The 20,083-nt window shown below is 41.3% G+C and overlaps 1 non-coding gene across 1 annotated transcript; it reads left to right on the top strand.

Moving 5' to 3' along the window:
* The first annotated feature begins 14,179 nt into the window (after window positions 1–14,179).
* trnap-ugg lies at window positions 14,180–14,251 on the top strand. Its single transcript has one exon. It is a non-coding gene; the product is annotated as a tRNA-Pro (tRNA).
* Window positions 14,252–20,083: the final 5,832 nt, after the last annotated feature.

The raw sequence follows: 20,083 nt of genomic DNA, 5'->3' as shown, positions 1-20,083 counted from the left end.
ATGGAAAACATTTAAAAATGAGTTTGCCATTTCTAAACATCTTACGTAACGGTCACAGAAAACGTCCAACTATAACTCGACTACAACAAAAGCATTGTTCAAAAGTTTCCAAAACATCTTGAAATGCTTACATGAAGCTGCCAAACATGCTGTGTGAGTGATTAACTTTGCCAAATATGTGGAGAGCTCCAATGGGAGATCATTGATCTCAAAAGCAGACATCAGTGTAATGCTTAATGCATATGGCCATTTTGCCCTGACTGGACTTGCTGAAAAGCAAAGGTTCTACATTAAACTCATAGCTCCGCTGAACCACTATGTGCTTGATAACTGCCCGCATATTGCGTCTGCTGTGCCATTTCTATTTCTATATTAATTAGTAAGGAGTGACTTCCCTGGAAGTCATATAGTTTCTACACCTCTGCTGTGGTGGGTGTTGAGCCTTCTGTCAAACAAAGGCTGATGTACTATGGCCCAACCCCACCCCCTAAAAGACTGCTGCACACCACTGTTGGTGGCTGAGGAGGGGTTGACCTCTCTGTAAAATCCTTTGAGTAATGAAAAGGTATTAGAATGAAATTCTTCAGAACAGTTATGGCAGATGTTCTGATGAGACAGGCATGGTTTGGTTTGTGGGAGATTGGTCCCTCACAATAGTGTGCTGATTGAATTGTGGTCTGGAAAGAATGGAGCAGAGAAGCCTGGTTGAGAGAGATTGCATGGCATTCACATGCAGATGAACACACACACACACACACACACACACACACACACACACACACACACACACACACACAGACACTCAGAACACCCGCACATACGCTCACACTTACATACACATACACATGTATAAGTGCGTATACACACCCACACGCATACAAGCCCCCACACATACGCACATACTTGCATACACGTGCACACGTGCACACACATGTGCGCACACATGCCTGGCTGCATGGCGAGGTTCAGGTTTCTCTTATTCATCCGTCTCCTCCTGGCAGATGGCCCACGGACCAACCGTTCCATGGCAGATGAAGAGGTCTCCCCCCTGGCTGTGCTGACAGACTACTCGGCTCCTAAACTTTCTCAATGAGATGGATGCTTTTCCTGCTGGTAGCTTAGTGACAGGGCACTCTCCTCAACGGCAGGTGGGACTCGTGTGTGAAACAAGGCCACGGAGTATCTCAGTCCTCTACACTTGGATGCATTTGGTTTATTGCCATTGTCATTAGCACCATCCCCTTAACATTGCTAGCACGGTGACGTCCGCTAGACCATATTTATTAAGATTAAGCCTATGTGATGAAAATTGTATTCCTCTACATCATCTTGTATGTTGGACTTAAAATCCACATTTCACTCAGAGAAAGTGTTGTAACTGCCACAGCCTCGGCTCAGATTATCAATGTGACTGGCATGCTGTGCCAAACTCTTAACCTTTCCTGCTGATAAGTCTTGTTGACTTGTTTTGGTGATAGGTGCAGCCATTTAGTTCCAGTGGCCTAACATTACTAGCCACAGATATGACTGGTATCTGGCTTTTTATTCCCTTCTGCAGTTTTCAGATAGATGCATGTTGTTATTCTGATATTTTTAGTATTAATGTCTACTTTCATACACACCACTTTGTTCAGTTATTTAGTTCGACCTAATAAAGGAACACGTTAATGACTTTGGGTTTCGGATAAGTACTTGTTTTTACAAGATCATAAGATTCATATCATAACTGCACTCAGAAATGTTTTTGTTTTGCATATGGTAGAGGCTTTTGCTGCTGAAACGGAGAGTTTGGGTTGTTGTGTTAAGATGTTGAGATAATTTAATTGAGATAACTGGAGACCGGCAAATCTATTCACTGGTTGGCTTTTGATAATATAAATAAAAAACATTAATTCACTTTTAAAAGATATATGTTTAAAAGATCATATGTTTCAATTATTGAAAAGTATTATAGCAGTTTTAAAGGAGTTTTTTTTGCTTCATTAGCTATCATACATCTACCTGTATTGTCTCTCTCTCATGTTAGTGATTGATGTGACATTACCATTTCATAATTTTCACTTTTCAAGCAGCTGCATGCAAAAGCAGTGTTTCAAGAAGAGCAGCCTCGTGGAATCTATAGGTACTTTCCAGAATTGCACAAAAATCAACTCAATACACACAGTATTATGAATTCCTCCAAGGTATCTGACCTGTAGCTGCCTGTATACGGAAAAAGTGTCTAACCTGTGACTAACTCTATACAACGTGAACAGTAACATAAGTTTCCTATCTGGAAGGGATGTTGTACTTGGGACTCTTTTCAATGTACTAATGTAAGAAAGAGCTACTTTTTCTTAAGAAATAAAAAATACAGTTAAACATACAGTTTACCTGTTTTACTCATATTTCAGGACAAAGTGAACTGTGATTATATTGAACAAAAGCCTTAGTCTTCAATGTTGTGTTTTAATATTTAGTTCTCAGTAATCCAGTTGACATAGAGTTAACTGAGGTATTCTTTCAAAATGGTTATTTTTCATGTTTCAGGAATTGGAGTATTAACTGAATTGCACATTTCACAATACTGAATCTTATCCGTTTATTGTCTTCACGTGTATATTACCATCCATTAACGTATTGTGTAATATGACCAAAATCAAGAAGCTAGGGAGAGGATTATGTTTAAGGTATTTAAATTTGGACAGACTGCTGCAATTTTTACTGTTAACTTAGCTCTTATGAGTGATTAAGTTAGAATGGGTCTCTTCAAAATGGTGGCACAACCCATGCATTTCACACATTTTTTTTTTTTTTTTTATCATCGCAGTAGCAACGTTTTGCCTGATTTTTTTCCATTCCAGTGAAAACTCAGCTTTATAGACCTTTGCCCTTATCATGCTTTCCCCTCATATTTGGTTGCAGCTGGACAGCAAGGATACTTGAATAGATGGGCTGGCACGGTTCCCCTGCACTTCCCCCTCCCCATCGCCCTTTTCAGGCTATTTGGCCACACGCTTCTGGTGATTTGCTTCCATTGTGTCCCTCTTCCTGCTAGGAGGTGCCGTGGAAGGGCGGGCTCGGTGAACTGCAAAGGAATGTGGTGCGCCGTTCTAAAATTACGGATGTTCCCCGGGATTTATGCAGGCCATTCCTGACGTTTTCAGCCAGACGGCCAAAGCACAAGTTTTTCCGGCCATAAAAATTCCCATCAAGCAACCTTGGGCTGGAAATGGCCGCTGCCAAGTCATCTTCTTGAAACAGACCCCCTGATATGGACAAAAGAATCCATGAGTCTGATAACTGAAAAGCAGCAAAGAGCACACTTTTCACCAACTCAGGTGCCTGTCAAAATAATACATTTAATTTGGATTCAGACACAATGGTGAATAGAATTACAAGAACGAAACCTTACCCAAGGAAGTGCCTCAAATGCTTTACTTCAGATAATCAAGTCACGTGCCCCAATATTGACTTCACTGGTAACAAAGAAGCTGGAAATTAGACAAAATTTCGATTTTTTTTACATTGGTATCACTGAATGGTTGCCATGAAAGAATATGGCACATGTCAGGAGCATGGGAAAATTGAGGAAACCCCATTCCCACTTCCTCCAGTAGCATCCTCTCATAAAGAGCCCCTTGGAGTTTGGTTTCTGTCTCTCGCTTTGAGGAGACAATGCCACATTAGACAGAATGAGTCTCTTTTGACAATGACAGGGAAATGGGTGCTTTCACCTGCAGGCAGTGTTTAAGTCCTGAAGTTGATACCACACAATGAGACATCAGGGTGTGTGTGTGTGGTGGAGAGGTGGTGGGGTATGACTCTGAAGACACATCCACCAGTTGTGCAGCGCCTATTGTGTGTGGTTCATCATCTGAATGGATTCACCAAGGTATTTCAGCCTGGGAGCAGTGCGGTCTCTCTGCAGTGGATCAAAGAACAGCCAGGGTGCCAACTGTGACCTGGCGAGAAGCAGGTCCCAGAGAACAATGCCAGATCGGCTTACTTGTTTCCGCTGGGAAGCAGCCATGGAGACGCTCGAGTATCCCCCCACACCTCTGGGTGAAACATTGAGCTCAGACTATGGAAAGGTATTTATAGTCCATTGGGCTGCCAGTGATTTTTTCCCCCTCATTCTATGTTAAAATCAGGGCTCCTGAGCATGTGTCTGTGAATACTTGGATACAGCACCTTTTCCCCCAACGCTATTCTGTATGCTATACTGGTCATCCATTTTCAAGTGTTAAAATATGAAATGAATCCAAAAGGAATATACAGAGGAGGTTGTGTCAGATGTTGATATCCTCTGCAGTGTGAGTTATTTCATGAAAATTGTGTCATTGTGTCAAGCCATCCTTACAGCATCTATAGAATGGAAACTGTTCAGTGATTCACATTTAATGCTTATTTAGGTGTATAAAGAAAACATTTTATTTCTTGTTTAGTTTTCAGACAGGGAAATGAAACGCACAAGTTTTAAACAGACAGACATTCTTAGTTGATTGTCCTTCAGTGTCCAGTGGCATCCTTATCTAGGAGGAATTAACAGTGCATACGGCATCTATGGTGATAATAACCATCCATATTAGACACATTAGTTCATTCACCAAAGGGGAAGTCCAGTTACTCAATTCTTTGACACACGAGGTAATCACAACATTAAAATGTATCAAAGAGAAATAAGCTATTGGTTCCTACATGTTGCCCCAGAATTATCTGCTGGGCCTTGATGCTTCTTAATGATTCAGATTTGATACAGACAATGAGTCAATAAAAGATTTTAAATGAAGCTGGTATTTCAGTTTCATACATGTGTGAGGCACACACAAGCTTTGGACTATGCTGAATACACACTAATGACCTAATAAGATGATTCAGATTATTTTGACAAAAACATCCAAGCACATCCCCCTGTACAGTAATATCTTCCATGTTTAAGGCTGAAAGTGTTCAGACAGACACAGTACACTCCCTGATCTGGGTTTTCCCTGCACTAAACTGGAATATCTGCATTCCTTAGAGATATATGACACTCTCCCTCACAAACATTAGAGAGAAGATGGAGGCCCTTTCACAAGAATTTTTAAAACCAGGAACTAACATATTTCTGTGAAAAACACTTAAATACTTTGGAAGTGAGCTGCAATCCAAGGCAAATTTAAAAGAGCGGGCCCAGACTGGAATTAGCTCTGCTTCACGGGCCTATTAAAGGGAGCCTGTTCCAGAAACAATCGTTGTGTTTTAAGAAAACGAATGGCTATTTTCTCCCTTTGAGCTTCTCCACAAACCCTCCTTTATTTGCTGTGTATTTCCCAGCATATTTCTGTGGTGTATAAGAGATGAAAAAGAGGAACTAGACAGACCTCACTGTGACAGGGGACAATGGGACAAGCTGTTTACTGACCCCAACTGCCACCAGTTCCAGGAATAGTGATAAATGTGACAGATTTAAAAATCATTGTATGACGAATGTGTCACAAACACAGAGAGCCGGGACACACAAGTGAAGCATATAAATTACTGCCATCTGGTTAAAAAAATTATAACCATGGTGCAATGGTGCATCGATACATTGTGGGGCTGTGAAATAACTTTGCACCCCATTTCATTCTTCACTTTAACACTGATTGGTACTAATCAGTATGTAGCTAAACTGGATTTTATAGCAACAAAAAATGTATGCGATCTGAGGCATGGTGGGTATTTGGTTTAGTTTATAAGCGGGGTTATTTTCCACACCAAGCTTCAGAGCTTCCTGTTGAAGAGGGCCAAGGTGTTTTTGTACCTCGCATGAAGGCCTACATCATGCCACTGCAGGGCTGGACAAAAGCACACAGCCGCTGTGCAAACATCTTATGACAGCCCTGTGCAACGCCTCTGCCAGCTCTCCTTTTGAGTGCTGAGTTAAGGTAACACTTAGGAATGAGGATATCACACCTTGGCGGTCACAGGTGGATGGCAGGAATCAATGACACTTCGGTGCAGACCTTGGTGCCAGCTTCATACTATAGTCTATTGTCCACTATCAGTACTTGATAGTGTACAGAATTCTTGTCAAGTAGGATGTGGTAATGCTTATTCGTTACGTAATCCCTTACGAAAAGACTTCACCTTGGTAAAGTAACATGAAAGGTAGAGGGTAACATTTGGTGGAAAAGTCTGAGTACTGGAACTCTGGACTTTAAGGGTCATGGGTTGTAAATTCAGTCCCAGGCAAGAGACTGTTGTAGCCTGAGCGTATTACTTTGGTCCACTTACCTCAAAAACTCCAGTTACAGGGTGTAAAACAGTAAATCATCCCGGTGAAGGGCATTCTGTTATGTAAATGAGTAATGTAACATTCTCCAAATGCCTCCAGAATAAAATGAATTGGATATGAGAGCAAGCAACTGTTAAACCCAATATTTATATATGGATTAACAGGACACAGGCTGTGCTCTTTTCTAGATGTTATACTGGATACCAAACATTCCAGTGCCTCTGTGTTTTTTTTCAGACTCGACAATGTTCGTCCCCAAACACATATTGGCGGGCTGTATATCAGTGTTTCCAGAGCAATGTTCTTCAAACATTCAAGCTTTGACACAATGATGAAACACAAGGTTCTCTGGGCGGGAGGCAGGCTGTATAATTACAGATAATTAGTTACATCTTCTGCATTCTGAACTGTTGGTTTCTTCTCTCAAAACTATAACTCAGACTTCCCTTTGGGCAAATAGTTTAGTGGCATAAACTGCTGGTAATGGCCTTGCCCGCTTTCCCTTCCCGCCTTCACAATTTCTCCCTGACACGCACCTGCTGACCTGCTCCCTATAGCAGTGTTTGTACTTCCCTAAATGGAGGGGAGCTCATCTGTCCTAATCCAGACAACAGCGCTCACCTGTGAAAACTGTCTAGGGCGGTAAAACTTCAAGCTGCTTGTTAAAGACAATGTGATGTTTGTCATCTGAGTTGGTCTGAGGCCTTCTCATGGAAGCGTCTCACATAAAATCTTGAAAATGTTGTCCGTTCCAAAACATCTCCATCTTTACACACTGTTTGTTTCCCAGAGCAAATCGGATCTCATTACCTCTGCACTTCTGACCTGAACTGATATATCAGCCTCAGATGGACCTCAGGCAGCATGATTAGAGAGGAGCCTTTGTACTCAGTGTGCTGGTTCAAAGGCTGACAGAATGAATTCAAGACACTTGCGCCTTCAGGGGTGTGGAGAAGTCCACTAGTTGAGTGCAGTTAAGGCAAAGAGTATGAGACAGACATAGAACATCCAACAGCACAGAAGAGTATAATCCACTTAACATAATACACAATAACTGAATCTAGGATAGAATCACCCCACTTCTAAGATGAAACCTCATGACACCTCTTGTGTTGTTAAGACATTCAAGATAGCTACACACATTAATAAGCAGTTTGCAGAATCAGACACCAGAGAACAACTGCACAAATAATTTGCTGTCTGTGCATAAAAATAACCACACCTTCTTCCATTATATAGGAAACACATAAGTGGCTTTTGAAAACCGTCAAACCCTGCATCAATTCAACCAGCACGAAGTGCTAAAATGTAGTTTTGGTTATAAACTTGTTGTGTTCTTGTGTAATTAAACACTTCAGCCAAACTCTCTGAGATATTTTTGAATACCCCCCAGCACTGAGGCACAAGAGAGGCATAGATTTCCCCTAAAATTAACTTGTTTGTAATATAGCCTGTTGAATCATACAGCAAGAAATGAATATTGATTTTGTGTCTGTAATGTCCCCAGGCCCACTGGTGTGAGCTATTTTGACGTGTCTAAGGGAACCGTGGGGTCAGTGCCTCATATACTTATGTACTAACAAAGATCCACATTGTCCTCCACAGAGCTATTTTTAAAATCATGGAGAAATCTCCTGGGATAGGCTTGGTTGCACACACTTCAATTCTGCTTTTTGTGTATATCATACTGGAATAAGTCTGTTTTGAACTCAAGTATACACGCATTAAACACATACATATGACGTGTGGGGAGAACATTCCATTTTGGCACTGCACCTTTTGGGTGCAGTATGATTGCAGCCCTACTCGGACAAATGGTAGTATACAGAAATTGTGTGGTATACAGAAAAACCAAACAAAGGCGCCCAATGTCACAAAATAAAACACAATTTGAATGTTTTCCATTGTTACAAATGTGAAAGGTTGTGTTTTTTTTTAATCACAGCTGGAAACAACAGCTGCTGGCTGTTGGGGTTGAGCTAGCATGCTTGTAGATTGACACATTAATTAAACAAACCCAAAAAAGGGACGTCTAGCCAATAGGCAGTTGGCCTGTTGATTGTTTGAGAGCTCTTGTCACACACAAATAACTGAAATTATTTGCGAAGTTACAGCTGAATCTGAGGAAGGAAGCGACCTTCGGGGCCTCGTCCGCCCGCCAAAATTCTTGAGAGGGACTTGCCGATTAAAACCGTCATCAGTGTTTACGTCAAGCCTGCTGAAAAAATGTCAACAAGGCCAACCTCCAAAATTCCTGGGATAGCTAAACAATCAAATCAATCAAAGCAATTTGGTTATATTTCCATACCACAATACCATTTATTTATTGCATTCATCAGTCACCTCTGGCTTCCTTTAATGAAACAAAACATTTCTTATCCTAAAATCGCACCCTTATCATTGAAGTTGATCATTGAATGATCTCTAAAGCATCCAGCCATTTAATTATGCAACGGGATTACAGGACAGGAAAGTACAGCAGGTTCTTCACATGACCGCTGAGGAATCCTTTAAGTGAACATGGCGACTTATTCCTTCAAAGCAGAAAATAAAGCGGTATTTCATTCTATTTGATGCATTGCACATACATTTCATCAAGCCGCATTGCGTGATTGTCTGCTGTTAGTTACAAGCCTATGTGTGAAAGCGCACGCTCGTAGCTTGGCTCCATCCGGCAGAGGAACTGAGGAGAGCCACAGAGTCTCGGCCGACAGGCTGTTTACTATTAGACAGGAATCTAGGACACAAGGTTTGAAGTCAGGCCCCAGTGCCTCACGTCCTATTATATTTCAGTGAAATGCGAAGCATGCACGGTGACTTTTAGTGGAGGCAGAGACGGAGACTACTATAGACAGAATTGTGCAATTACATAAGTGCCAATAATGCAGTGGGGGCAAAACCCTGGGGGTTAACTAGGGCTATGGTAGATTTCTGACAAAGCCCTCTCTGGCTACCCTCAGAACTGATTAATGGAGAATTTCCAAAGTGCTGCCCTCATTAACTGCCCCAACATTGCCACACAAAACACTTTATGTAACAGAGATCATAAGAGCCCAGAAAAGGATTTTAAACAAGCTCCATATGCAAAACAGAATGGTGGGGTGTGTGGGTGTGTGTGTGTGTGGGGGGGGGGGGGGGGGGTCTGTGTGTGGCAGCACATGCCTTATTGCACAAGAAAACCGCCAGACAAACAAAACTCGAGGGCATCCTTTTACTCTTTGGTTCACCCATTGAGCCTTAAAAATGGAACAGTTCCTTGATATTGTACGTGAATGCTGATGTATGTATTCAAGGAACTGTATATATCGCTGACTGAAATACCAGCTATTTCTTTGAGTCTTACTCAACATTCTACAGTGACAAATTAGGAGGAATACCACAGATGCTCAGAGATCTTTGTCACTGACAGCACAGTGACTGCCTCCCCAATCACATATTGTCTCATGGACGTGACAGTTTTGGCCCACTTACCTTCGGGGGCCAGTTTTACACAATGAGCCCCCCTTCTATTCGATCAGAGCAGGAAGTGGAGAAACAAACCAAAAACCCATTGCCACCGTTAAGAAAACTCTCACAGAGGCCTTATCTACTCCACGCAGAGGAAAAGGCCAGGCCACCGGCAGACAATGCGGTCCATAAACAATGCAATAAAGAGCTGCTGATGCGTTCAGGAAGGAACAGTCAAGAAGACAATGCAGGGCAGAAAAGGCCCTCTGACATGCGATGACCGAGCGAACATTTCTGAGGAAGCAGCGAGAATGGGCCGTTGGCACCTGCGAACAGGGCCTTCACTCTAGGCCGCTCCACCACCCTCCGCCACCCACCTGGTCCCCCATGGAGCGGGCCGATAAGAATACAGTCTATCTAAGCAACATTCCTGGAGTGCTGCTCTGGACGTCGGGGTACAAGGCCAGTAGACCCGCCGTTTCCCCCATTCGTACCTTGAACAATAAAAGTTCTTGGAGTAATGAGGCAGTGGTTCATCACAGGAAGGAGAACGCGGATCGGTCCGAGCAAGCCAAGTGCTCCTTCGGGGCCTGGGTGATAAATATGTGGTGAAGAATGCAAAGCAGCGAAACAATTGTGGGAAAGCCTCCATCATTCTTTTTCCAGGGAATTTCAGACGCATTAAATGAAATACAACACAGGAAATGCAGGTTGAATCAGCTTGCTGGGCACCCGTAGCCAAGATCAAACTCGGTGATCAAACAAATTACTGACTGAGCACAGTGCTCTTCATTATCATTTCTGTTTCAAGCATAAACAAAAAAAGCTAAATATTTGGATCGCGAAAAGTCATTCACTAAATCCACAAACCCCATTTACCACAAGTTACTAAAATGGCTTAAACCCCCAAAGCCAGGCTCTGTGTTTTGCCTTTTAAGGAAGTATCGCACTCATAGCATGAAGAATGTGTCAGGTATGCACAACAAGGAACTTTACATGGAACGCACACTTATACTCAAGACAGCAATCTGAAAAATCAAACATAAAAATAGAAACCGCAGCCACCCTCAAAGGAGACAGGCCTATCAGTGAAAGCTGATCAGCAGAGCAAAAAGCAAAAGAGTAGGAAAAGTACCACCTGGTCGGGCTGAAATGTTGTGCAAACATGGGAAATATGACAGGCATCTGGTTCAAGATGTGTCCGTGTTTGTTTTGGAAATAGCGCAAAAATATCCAAGAGTGCTCCAGAAACGTTCACCCTCCTTTCCAGCGAGATTCTCCTAAATGTTTTGAGCTGATTTCGGGCAGAGATAGGACTGCTTGTGCTTGTATGCCTTAAACAGTGATAACTATTCAATTGTAGTGGGGATTTTGGTAGACATTTTTCCAAACAGACCTTTCAAGAAGGAATAACATGATGGCTTTGTAACATGAGATGCACATGCCACAGAGCAATTTGCCAACTCAAGCTGCTGTTAGGCACAAAGAAATCATGTAGCATAATAACCAAATGAACTTACACAGTAGAAAATAATACTGTTGACTGTAAGCTCAATGTGACAAAACAAACTGCAGTCTGCTGTGCTTGTGGTATGTTTCTGATTTTTTTCACACCGCTGAAAGGCACATGAGCATAGATCCTCACTGGACATCTGCCAGTATGGATGTATCTCTATGTGTCATCAAAACAGCTCACTCATTGATGCTGGAGTTGGCCCAAGTGAGGAGAGAGAGAGAGAGAGAGAGAGAAAGAAAGAAAGAAGGAGAGGGAGATATAGTGTGTGTATGTGTGTGTGTGTGTGTGTGTGTGTGTGTGTGTGTGTGTGTGTGCGTGTGTTTGTGTGTGTGTGTTTGCGTGTTTCTCTGCTGGGTACAGATCATATGATGTAGTTCTTGGTAAGAGGTACTACTGTATATTAATGCTGGTCATCATGTTGACGGTCTGGTGTGGACACACTCTCATCTCAGCCCATGACCATGACAGATAAAAAGGTCTGGGGACACTCATATTCAAATTAACTTGTGTGTGTTGTGTTTCCAGACTTAACACATAATGAAAAACAATCAACCCATAAACAGCTAGTGTAATAGAGGGGTGGTTTTGTGTACATGTGTGCTTGTATATAAGGGGTGAATTTCATAATAAAAGCATTATGAAACCAATCAAGTGAACTATTTACTGAACAGTCTATTCTGGAGAAATCAGTTATCAAAGTTATTTGAAGATTTGAAGATATTACTTGCCTTATCTAACTATATAACTTAAAACTAATTTGGGACTTAACTAATTTTTTCAAAGTTAAAATTTTGCTGAAGGATAGAAATAACATGTCTAGATCACATATAACCAACCAGAATGTGAGTAAGGACTAAATTTTAGAACTGCTAATCACTCATTGAATGCATTGCTGAAATATTTTTTCTGTAAGGGCCAACTTGCAGGTGAAAGGACAGCTGTATCTACAAACTGCACCTAATCCATCTACTGTTCTTGCTGTACTCTAATGAGCTTCAGTTATGTTGCAGACAGATACCAATAGCGCCCTCTGTTGTTTCTTCCCAGTGTGTAATTAATGCTGGAAGTGGGTAATTGCAATACAAACACCCCAGCTGTCCTGTTAACACATCCAGCTTAAGGGGATGTCATTCATGTGTCTTTCAAAGATGTGCCTCAAGGGAATGCTTACATATTGTTTTGAGATTATTTGAACACATTTTTTGGTCTCATTCTGCTGTTTCACCACAGCCATGGCAAGACCTCAGCAGGACCTGGATGATAAGATCTGAATGCTGTAGAGCTTAAAAAAATCACCACTGGCTTCAGAGAGACTGTTAGAAATGGTTCTTATCCATGATCAGCCCTGCTGGACTTTTTGCAACCAAGGGTTACAACACAGGCCTGCTGGGAGTCTAGAAGTATTAAAAAATGTCTCTCATGCTCCACGGAGAGTAAATGTCCACAACACCAAATTCCTCATCCCTGTTTGTTGAGCCTTGTGAAGCTGGTAACCACAGTAACCAAAGGCTGCTCAAAACCTGGGCTCCAGCCTAGTACAACATATTTTCGATGGCAACTAATCCTCAAAAAGACACAGAAACTACTCTTTTATTTCTCAGCTATGAAGGAATATTCTCACTATTGTATTCTTTGTCTGCGATGCTATCAGTCCATATGTAAAATATGAAAATTCCCTGTTGGCAGCACATCAATAATTGTGTTTGGCTGTTGCTTTCCCAAATTTCCCAGTCCCACATGGTTGACATTAAAATTCCACATGCTCTTTCTCATGCTCATGTCTCTCATAAACGGGGGGGGGGGGGGGGGGGGGGGGTTAAAATGTTGGCCGTGCACATGCATTCCTCTCAGTGCAAACTCTCATTCAACAACTTGGAGGGCCCTGTTAGGGCTGGAGTATCTCTAGAGGTGCCCTCTGCAGAGAAATGTTATGGGTGTGAGCCATAGTATATGTCTTCCAGCACCTCTCACAGGGCAAGGCTTACATAGAAAAGGGCCCAGAGCAGAGCCCTTTGTACCCACCCAAAGTCACCTGTCCAGTTAGAGAGATGTTTTTGTCACTGGCTGTCTCTTGTAAACAATTTGTCATGCTGGGAAATATGTAGTTTTTTACACATGTCAAGGTCTCAAACTGAAGGCCCTGCTGTGGCAAACATGTCAACAGGCATAACCTACAAGTATGCACTGGGGCACTGCGCAATCCTGACTGCAGCACATTTCCACTTGGAGAACTCAAATAATATCTCAAAGGGGTGCATGTTTGGCACTTTTAGGTTAAAAACTGATCCTGAGAGGTTTTATTTCCAGGGCACACAACAATGTGTGTGATAACTGCAACAGCAAAAAGAGTAAAGACAATTAAAGAACAGAAAAGAGACGACCAGATAACATGACATGAAAAATAAACAAAAATGACAAGAAGAAGATAAGAGAGAATGTGGATGGAAAAAAAGACTGATAGCGATTTCTTTCATTTGTTGTTTTGTTCGTTTTCAATTTCTGTCTAGAACGCCAATATGACAAAATGTGATGTGGCACATTTCAAATGGCTGATATCGGCTCCCAAGACGAGCTCCAGCAATATTGAACTGTCAGAAGCAGTACAGCTCTTCCATATTCGAGACGCATCCGATAGACGTCTCTGTGATTTATTGGTCGTGATGACACTTTTGCGCATGTATTAAAGCCTTATCCTTAAAAAAGCTTTAGTAAATCGGCCATGGATTCTCTTCAGATGGTAAGGGGGAAAAACACAGTAGCCTACATTGTTACACGGACGAATGTAAGAAGCATTGCTTATAACAGTGCTTGTCCAGGTTTGTGGCGATATTAACGCCATTCTCTGCTACTTAACGCAGCATTTGCATTTGTGTCATCAGTAAAAAAGAAATAATAAAAAAAAAACCTTGAATTAAATGCAACAATATCACGTTACGTATAGCTCTATATGAACTCTGAGTAACTAGTGTCTAAGCGGCTCGTTGGTCTAGGGGTATGATTCTCGCTTTGGGTGCGAGAGGTCCCGGGTTCAAATCCCGGACGAGCCCTATGTTTTTCTCACATTTATGTCAAATAAAAGCATAGTTAATACGTACAATATAACGTTTGCAAATATACGATACCAAAACCTTTACCTTGTGCAAGGTGCCACTGCACGGATTTGGCAGCCTACACTAGTCCACAGATTGTGGTGTCACATTTATGGTATTTTAATTAGATGTATGTCCACGTTCCTATCAAAAGACAAATACAGCTCTCTATCTTAGGTTTAGACGATAACTATAACAACGAGGTTCACCTATTAAATTAGTGCAAACACAATGTAGATTGCTTGATAGTCAAAACTGTAATATTTGTGAACTGAAATTTAGCGTAGTTGCAAAATGAATTTGCATGAGCCTGCAAGTTTAACCAGGTAGGATTTCTGTAATTTACCTTATTATTGTAATAATTACAGTGATGTAGGTCTGAAAGCTTTTTGACTGATGTCTCATACATCTCTCTCCCCAGTGTTTAATCGCAGTACGTTTGGTGAACTACACTGCGGAACATACAGTTGTTCCGCAACTGTGTAAAAAACCAGGTTGCCACTAGAGGGCAGGAATGAACTAATAAAGAAGAAGAAAAAAACATTTATAGCGAATGTTATCCTACTAAACCCCTTTAGACTGGAACAACCAAAAAGCAGTCTTTCTGTACACAGACCATGCCAATCCATTGTAGAGATGCAAAATTGATGTTGTGACCAACATATTGTACATTGATTCAGTTATAGGCTTGCATAAACAAATTGTGGAATGTCAAATGGAAACATTATTATTATTACTATTCTTTTCCCAAGGGCAATTTATAAACTCATCATGGCAATATATCATGGCAGGATATACTAATTATAATCACCCAGGGGACCCCAAGAATAAAATAGAAATATACAGTTATGCTTTTTAACTGCTTACAGAAGAATAAAGCTACAATCCAATGATAATATTTATGGCTTCACTTTTACAATTATGATAACTGTATAGTCTCTACAAATAGTATTTTGTAGCTTCAAGCGAGACAGAAAATAAATTAAAGAAATTTTTTCAAAGCGGATGTTTTCAAAAAGAAATCAAATTTGGCTACAGTGAAAATATGGATAGAGCAGATTAGAAATTAATTAGCCTGCAAACAGCTAGGACTTGCAAAACCTTTTGCCTGTGATATGATACGTGACAGCAATCTAATTTCGGGAGTGGAATGATTTAGATTACACTGTATTTTAATCCTATAATCGCTGTATGACCCTATTAAACCCCGGATTCCTCTTGCTTGCATCTGCCACTAGAGAGTGCTACAACATACCACAGCCCACATCAACGGCGAAACAATGTTACTACACCAATGACATCTGGAGGGTCGAACATTTCTAATACCTGCCCCTGCTTGCAAAAATGAATAGCATATTTGATTGGATGAGGCAAACTTTTATCCTTGCTCTTGAGAATCTGGAAAATTAGACCAATGAAAAGAGGGTGGATTTCCTTTGTTGGAAATTTCAGGTATGATCTCACTGTATGAATAGTCCTACTACAATGGGTCTATTCATTTACAGTGTCAATGAAATGTACACAAGAACCAGGTGGTGTGTCCTGTGAAAGGAGCCATAGTCTTTGCTCAAAATACAATGCAGCTTCCACGTGGAAAGGTGCTATATATATTTTTTTTTAACGATCTCTGTCAAATCTGAACTCTGCTTGTATGGTTCCCACCCATTTTTTGTGTTTACTGTTGCTAAGAATCACAGACCTGGACACAAAACCATAGCTGGTAGTTTAGGGTTGTCAGCTGCTGAAAGGAATCTAACCTGTCTGGAAACTTGAAGCCTCTCGAAATGTCTAATCTACAGGATGAGCTTGTGGATATTGGGCTGTTTCCCAAACTACCTCCTCTCTCCCATCCATTTCACTTGAGGCCCCTTCAACATGAATATTTGCTGACATTTTCTGCCAATGTGTTATCAAATAGTAAAGGGAGGGAGAAAGGTGAGAGGTTTAAAATGTTGGATTTGGGACACCATCTGTTCTCCGTTTCCACATGTTTAAGGTGCTGATGGCAGATCAGTGGTTTGAAACCTCTCTGCTTATAATATGAAGGCCACAAAAATTGAGTTTTAAGAAGTTGTGATGACATGGTGGCCATTCAAATCTTCCCAAATCATGCCCTTTTAAATACTTTGTGCCAGCACTTGGTTTGTTGGCAGTTTACCCAGTTATGGAGGGGCTGCAGTTTGTTAGACAGTGGCAAGAGCACTTCTCAGTGAGAAGAGGGGAAACCAGTAATCAAATCGCTTTTGGCGCAATCTGGAAAATTTACAAAATTTCATTCTAAAAATACAGTCAACAGAAATGATACAAAAGAATGAAAAAAAAAAGAAAGATATATAAATAATTCATAAAACACAAAAATCAGTAAAGCAAATTACTGTCTGGCACAAAGCTCCACAGCCAAAAGGTCATTCCTCTGAGGGAGTCACCGCTGGTTGTGAGATACCTCTCAATGATGCCAGAATATGCCTGAATGACCCAGTGGTATGGAACTTGAGGCCAGCAGTGTCCTTAATAATGGCTACAGGGAGAGGGAAGGGATCTGGCTTTGTTACAGATTCCTTGGGAGTCAGTAAATGACACTTTTAAACCACTACCTCTCTAAAGACTTTGGTTTTCTTACGCGTTCTCCTTCAGTTAAATTGACGACTGTTCGGACTGAACACTCTGTGCTTATATCTTCCTCTCATCATGTGGCAAGCTAAAAAATTTGCTCCATTTTTCAAATGTGTGAGAACCTAGAAGGGTGCAGACTGTAATCAAACTCTATTAAAAATGAATAGAATTGAGCAGGCCAAGCTGTTCTTTGCAGAATGTCTTGCAGCTCACATTGCACTTTCCAAAAGAATAAATGGGTTGCATACAAACTGATATGCTTCATAGCTTACTTTTTGGGTTGGCATGACCTAAGGCTGTGAATAATAACAGCCGGCGATTAATTATGCTGCTGACTGCATGGAATGGCCCTATGGAGACAAGACAACAGATTGCTTTTACTATTAAATATATAGTTTTATCACATTGTCTAAAAGGGTTTTAAATGAGGCTTATAAATAAACACCTGGATTTTTAACCAGATATGTACTGGAAAGCTGTGTATGACTTTTTATATTGCGTTTTGCGTTTTATGTCCTGTGTTTTAAACTGTGTTTTGAGCATTACATTACATTATTGTCATTTAGCAGATCCTCTTATCCAGAGCGACTTACATAGGTTACAATTGCCTCAATTGGATATTTATTGAGGCAGTTGTGGGTTAATTACCTTGCTGAAGGGTACAACAGCAGTGCCCCATTGGGGAATCAAACCAGTGACCTTTTGATTTCCAGTCCTACTGCCCACTGAGCAATGTGGAAATGTGCAAAAGTTCCTTTGGGAAGAATGAAAGTCTTCTCAGTATTCTATCTGCATTGGCATCAATAGTTTAGTATTCCTGACACTCAGCACATAATCATTCAGAGACCGCCTCATCCTGGACTCCAAGGCAAGTGCTGTCCATTCATTGCGGTTGGAACCGTCTGCTACTGGAAGCAGTAGCAAGATATTCATAGGAGTGCCAGGTGAAATTGCCCATAAGCCAGAATTTGTTTGGTAGCACTGGGTTGGCATTAGGGGCCTGAGTTAATGGTAATCAGCCCCCAACAACCCCCGCACCCTTTTTGCAAAACTGGGACACTTTCACGGGGCGGAGGGCATGATAATTCTGCTTCTCTCGCCTTCTACAGAACTGAGACACACGCAATACAGCAGATGGCTGCTTCTGCACAACGGGAGTTAGTGGACAGGAGAGAACAGGAGGGTGGGGGTGGTTTGGGATGCAGCCTTTGGTGTTGAGGAGCCACTGGTGTCCCTGGTATGGGAGTTTGGTGGAGTGCAATGATATTATTAAAAAGTGCGATGATGTTCATGTGTTTCATTAGACTTAAAGGTCAGACATATTTTGGAGCAGGACACATCCTGTTATTACCCTTTTGAAGCCTGTAAAAATGGTTGTGCTAATTTTATTAACACAGATTTTCTCATTCATAGGTTGTATGGCTGGTATGTCCACACCCAAGCCTTTCAGAGTGAATGAAACTATGCAATAATGATGTCAGTATGTGTTTAAAAGACTGAATGGAAGAGACAAAGTGGTTTTGCTTTTTTTGGGATCTTTGAGTGATTCAATCTAAACAGGCCAAATATGTATTGCATTCATGGCATGGGGAAGTATGCTCTATGTGACAGGAGAGGAAGATGGATGGAAAATAAAGTGCAAACAATGTGTGCAACACCATTGGAAAGTACATTATTGATACAGGTAATGCATAGTGATAACACCATGCACTGCCTTGGGACCATCCACCTTATAGATAGACTGCTTCACATTGTGTTTATTCCAAAGTAAGATTTCAGTGTACATTTTATGATAAAATACTGCTGACTTGTCACTCTTGTCCAATTTTGTCAATATTCTAAAATAAAATAAATATATGCTAGGATTCCTCTGTATTTCCTCTGATGTAATAATAATGGTATTAAAAACACAATGATGTATAAATTGCATTAATACTACTACTATTACAGCTCAAATTCCAAGATTCCTTGCCAGCCACTTCTCCTGGCCCTACTGAACTCCTTAACCCCCCATCAAATATGCTTTTGAATAATATCTACAATCACTAGGTTTTGACACTCCTGCCCTGGTAATGAAAATGAGAAAATCTGCCATTAAAATGATGCATGAATATCATTCTTATCAAGCTTATTCAATCCAAAGGTAACATGGTTTGAATAATGACTTCAATTAAGTTATTTTCTGGAGACATTATGGCACAACATTATGAATTCAGCAGTGACTGGAATGAATGTGCTCTGTCAAAATGAAAAAATAGCAGTTATTTTAATGCTATTTGAAGTTAAGGACAGACGTCTTTACACTTGGATGAAGTGGGTAAGTATAGATGCCTTATCAGCCACTTTTATACAGAAACTACACAGGTTACTCAGGATCAGCCTGGGATTTGGATCCTTGTTTTTTCACCCACCATTGCCCATTTATAATCAAGCTGCGGACCCAGCATGCCGCTGCTCAGGTGAGCTCTGTGCCTCTCTCAAATGACACTGTCTGCTGATGAATCAACAAAAAGTCTGAAAACATTTGAGATAATATTACCAACAAAGTTCAGCTAAGTAGTTTTCGGGATCTTCTTTGAAGCAGGCCAGAGAATTTCCCAGGTTGGACCCAGTTCAGGAGCCAGGTAGTGTTCCTGGACCCCGGGGAGACCCATTTATAACAAAGGCTAACCCAGGTAATACCAGGAAAAAAAACAGGGTTCCCAGGCCATTGTAGGAGAGGGAATGGAGGACCTACTCAAGATGCAGGGTATGGCAGCAGTCAAAGCACTCAGCTTGTGAATAGGACACCATCATTCCACTCACATAATAGTGTTGGACCCGTATGGATTCATGTATGTAATGTAAAAGGTACAGCTCTGGTTAGAAAAATAATGCACCGTGTCTACCTTACACTGCGCAGAATAAGTGGTGCTGAGGCCTCATTTCCACTAGTGCTCAGAGCAGCCGTTAGAACCCCAAAGAGCCCCCGGGGTCCTCTTCAGAGCGATACAATTTTCAGCACTGCAGGTGCTGGACAGCTCCGTGCTAATTGGCTTTCCTCTTTTCCGAGCGTATGGAGACCTGTCACTTTCACCCACCAGCTGGCCGTGCGGCTCCTCATGCATTTTCTCCCATTCCCTTGCATTAGTGTCAAGATGCTTCTCTCATCAGCAAATTCTTCCGGGCCTTGTTAAT

This window comes from Megalops cyprinoides, chromosome 20, assembly GCF_013368585.1.
Source record: "Megalops cyprinoides isolate fMegCyp1 chromosome 20, fMegCyp1.pri, whole genome shotgun sequence".
Classification (NCBI taxonomy): domain Eukaryota; kingdom Metazoa; phylum Chordata; class Actinopteri; order Elopiformes; family Megalopidae; genus Megalops; species Megalops cyprinoides.
This window is presented reverse-complemented; position numbering and strand designations above follow the sequence as displayed.